Source organism: Eumetopias jubatus, unplaced genomic scaffold (assembly GCF_037043125.1).
Source record: "Eumetopias jubatus isolate StellerSeaLion01/CBP00866 unplaced genomic scaffold, mEumJub1_p1.0 scaffold_1, whole genome shotgun sequence".
Taxonomy (NCBI): Eukaryota; Metazoa; Chordata; class Mammalia; order Carnivora; family Otariidae; genus Eumetopias; species Eumetopias jubatus.
In genome coordinates, this window is record NW_028274807.1 from 208,652,824 (window position 1) to 208,657,332 (window position 4,509).

The window sequence follows — 4,509 nt, forward strand, 5'->3', positions numbered from 1 at the left end:
ATGGGGAGTGCGGCAGGAAAGGGAAGACAACCAGTAGAGTGTGTTCTTGAGCAGGTTCCCAATGTGGTAACTGGGATGCAGTTCCTCTGGGGACCTCCAGGAGACGGCAGAGAGCACATACTTCAGAGTCAGCTCCCCAAAGTGGGGAGAGAGCTGGAGTATTTACCCTCCAAAATTATGTCTCTTGTTGACGATGGTCACTCCTGGGAGTGTCCGCTCCCAGCACTTCCTGCCTGCAGACCCTGCATGCTTATATAAAAGCCCCAGGCAGAGAGACGCAGGGGTGTATGCACCAAGGGGGCATATTATGTCAACTTGGCTGGGCCATGGTGCTCAGATATTTGGTCAAACTTTATTTGAGAAATTTCTGAGACAGTGTTTTTTGGGGGTGAGATTAACATTTAAACCAGTGGGTTTTGAGGAAAGCAGTTTACCCTCCATTGTGTAGGTGGGCCTTATCCAATCAGGTGAAGGCCTCTAGAGAACAAAGACTGCTGTCTCCCAGCAAGGAGTTCTGCCAGCAGACTGCCTTTGGACTCAAACTGCAACTCTTCCCTGGGTCTCCCGCCTTCTGGCCAACTCTGCAGATTTGGGACTTGCCAGCCTCCACAACTGCAAAAGGCAATTTCTTAAAATAAATCTCTCCATATACATATGAGAGAAGTCGCCTTTGTGAGTGACTTGCTTTAAGTTTAAAACAAAGGAAAGTCAATTTTGTAAATAAAGGGGAGCACCTCTGCGATGGCGCCCGGTAACTCTGTGTGTGTCTCTATAAGCCACACTGGCAAAGGCTTGAGCTGCAGCAAGTCAGGTCCCTTTTGTTTCGTGGTTGTCTTTTTTGTCTTTTTTTTTTTTTGAGTGTGGGATACGGGGCTCAGGGGGCTCCTCCTTTGCTTTTCATGTAAGTAGCTGTCGGAATTTAAAAGGGGTTGGTTGTGTTTTTTGCCCTCACACCCATTCTCCATTATTCCTGATCTGCTTCTGTCCAGTATGGGTTAAAATAGTCTAGATGCAGCCTCCCAAACTCCCCACCCCTTTCTCTCTCCGTGCTCTCTCTCTTGCCCTGTCATCTGCTGGCTGGACAGAGAGGGTCCCCCCGAGGGCTCTGAGGCACTGGAGGAGGTGACACCATGGCACAGAGGGTGTCTGGTTTCCAAGCGGAGCAGAGCTACATACCATATCAGTGAGAAATAAGTCTTTGGTGTATTAAGCCACAGGGCTTGGGCATTGCTTGTCACGGCCACTAGGGTGTACTGATTCTGACTAATATATCATTTGAACTTGCTTAATCCTCCAAAACAGCCCTCTGAGATAGGTTCCATTGTTATCCCTGATCTATAGATGAGAAAATGAGGCACAGAGAGGGCCAGCCACATACCCAAAGTCACACAGGAAGTGAGAAGGTGAGAATTCTAACCCAGACGTTGCTTTCACAGCCCACTCTGACCCTCCATGGTAACCTGCCAGAAGGTACGGCTCAGGGCAAAGACATTTCCCCTCCCTGGGCCCTGAAGTCCCTCCCCTACACTGGATTTCCTGTTCCCATGTGTGTGTGGGGGGCGGGCGGGGGTGCAGTTGCAGACCGCAGCCTTGAGCCTTAGTATGTCCTCCCTCTTCTATCAGGGAGGGCTCAGGTGTGGCTTGACCTGCCCCTCTTCTTCTCAGAGAAGCCCACCCTGAGATGATATATGAGGGACTTGGTACAGTGCCAGCACCTAATAAATTCTCAATAAGTGTTTGAGATTATTATCGTGGACAGTGGTGGGCACTGGCCAAGAAGCAGCTCAGCTCAATGGCTAAGCCAGACAGGCTGGGTTCAATCCCACCTCCACCATTTGCTAGCTGTGTGACCTTGAGTAAGTCACTCCACTTCTCTGTGCTTGAGTTTCCCCATCCATAAAATGGGACTAACAATGCTATCAATTTCATCGGGTTATTGCAAGGTTGAGGATATAAAAAAGATGCTCCAACAGTCCCTGCCACTGATGTTAGGGTTTACTATTGTTCTGATGCTTTCCCCTATTGGGTCTCATTTCCTAGGCCCCTAGAACAGCTGTTTCTCTGACCGGAGCCTCCCCAGAATGTCCACTACCTGCGAGACTCCCCTGCCTTCCCCCTTCCCTGGCTCCTGGCTGCTCCCCCAGTGCCATTCCCTCCCCTCTCATTTGCCCTTCAGCCCCAGGGTGACCAGAACCCCTGCCTCATGGGACAGCTTTCTAGCACTTTCCCCTTTTTAAGAGATTGACTGCAATTTCTATAATAACATCACATTAGCTAGAAATTAATGTCCTCATTAAGACAGCAATTAGGCACATTAGTGCGGCAATAAAAGAGAAGCTTATGAAATAATTGCTGGTTCCAAAACGCCTTTAATTTAGTGTTTTATATTGCGCCGTGTTATTAATTTTTTCCCTCGGCAGAAGATAATAAGAGAAACATTTGAATTGTAGGAAGGTTTAAAATAAAAAAAAAAAATTTTTAAAGGCAAGCGATGTTGATGCCTTTAGACAGATGATCTTTCTTCTCCCCAAAGTCCCCAGCGATTCCCAGATCCATCAGATGATGGCGGGTGATGGAGGTGGGCGGAGGCCAAGCCTGGAGTCCAGAGGAGGCTGGAGCCAGGCAGTCTCTGATCCCAGAAGCAGGAGGAGTGATGCCAGGTATCTGTGCTCTGGAAAAGAAATAGCTGTTTGTTTGATTTGTTTTCCAGTGGTTTCCATCTCCAGAATTCAAGTACTTTTAGCAAATGTTTCCTTGGTACAGAAGTAGCTCTATTGCTAGCTATAGCAGGAGGTTCCCAGCCTGGTGAAGGAGACGGATATATAAATGAGAAAACGCCCCGATAGCCTGGGAATGGCGCTATTTTTCAACCGGTAATGAAATCATGGATCTGGGACACGCTCATGCATGGACGGTGAAATCACCGGGGAAAGGGCAGATGAGGAGTATATTGGTGGAAGTTTCTTTTGCCCCCATCTGAAGCCCCAGGCCAACCTTAGCATCCCTAAATGTGGCGCAGCTGGACATGAGTGGCTCCTGGTGGGAGCAGCAGAAGTACCCAGCACCACTGAGTGTCTTTGTCCCGAATCTAGAATCTTCCCTTAGATGTCTTGGGTTGGGTTCCTTCTAGAAGCAGACCCTGAGACAAGGGTTTGAGAGCAGATGCAGTTTATTTGGGAGGTGGCCCTGGGAAGCATGGGGAGGGGCCTGGGGAAGTGAGACAAGGAAGGGAAGGAGACAGTTTCAGGTAGTGGTAAGTGCCGTGAATAACAACCACAAAAATTAGAGGAAGGAGTTGATGACGTGCCAGAAGGCGGCATGCCTGTCTGAGGCAGGGATGGCCTCTTAAAGGAGGAGACACATGAGCAGGGACATACGAGGCGAGGGAGGGACCCATGTGAAGATCTAGGGGAGGAAGTTTCAGGCGGGAGCGTGGGTAGCAGGCACAAAGGCCTGGAAGTGGGTACAAGCTTGGAGGGTGTGAGGATCATCTGTTGTGGCTGAAGGAAGTGAGAGCAGGAGAGTGAAGGGAATGTGGCTAGATATCAGGGAATGAAGGAACAGGGAAGAATTTGTAAGAAAGGGAAGGAGATGATAAGCAAATCCAGGCCTGTTAGATTTGAGTCCAGTTCTGTGAGGAAGGACAAGTTACGCCTAATGCACCCGTGTGCCAGTCAGACCCTGTGTCAGTTACCTATTGCCCCTTATGCTGCATAACAAACAACCCCCAAGTCCCATGGCTTTAGCCCATCAGCCTTGATTATGGTCCCACTGTCTACGGATCAGCACGACAGTTCTTCTGTCTTCGCTGGGCTCCTGCGTGAGTCTTTGGTCAGCTGTGGGTCTGGGAGGGACTCTTTATTCACCCAGGTCAGGCTCTGTCACATGTTTGGGGCTCGGCTGGCCATATGTTTGTCTGGGATGGCTTCAGCTGGAACGACAGGGCTGTCTCCTTGATGTCCCTCATCCTTCTGCAGGCTAGCCTGGGCTTTCATCTGGTGACAGAGGCAGGGTTTCTGGTGAGCAGAAACAGGCAGCAGCTCCTGAGCCCCAGATTCAGGACCACCGGGGCACTTCTGTTGCACTGGATTGGCCAAAGCAGGTCACAAGGCTAGCCCAGATTCCAGGGATACAGATTCCAGGGGTACAGAAATAGGCCCCACCTCCTGATGGCAGGAGCTACTCAATGCTGAGGCACAGAGTGTAGACAGTGAGGGCATCGAGCTGGGTCAGTCTGGCAGTCATTCTACACCAGCTCTTTTACTTCTTTGGGACTTTTGATAATGACTTCTTGTCCCTCTCTGGTTACCCCCAAGGCATTCTAAGGTCCTTGACTCCAGCTCTGGCCCCTCTAGAATTCCTCCTGTCCATGTTTGCTCTCTTTAGATCTCATAGGACCTGTAGCTTGTACTGTTCAAAACCTCAAATTTCTGATGTGGCTTTCCTTCCTCCTCTGCTTTGGGGTGTGACTGGAACTGAAATTTGTTATTGAAATAGTTGGCTCTCTTT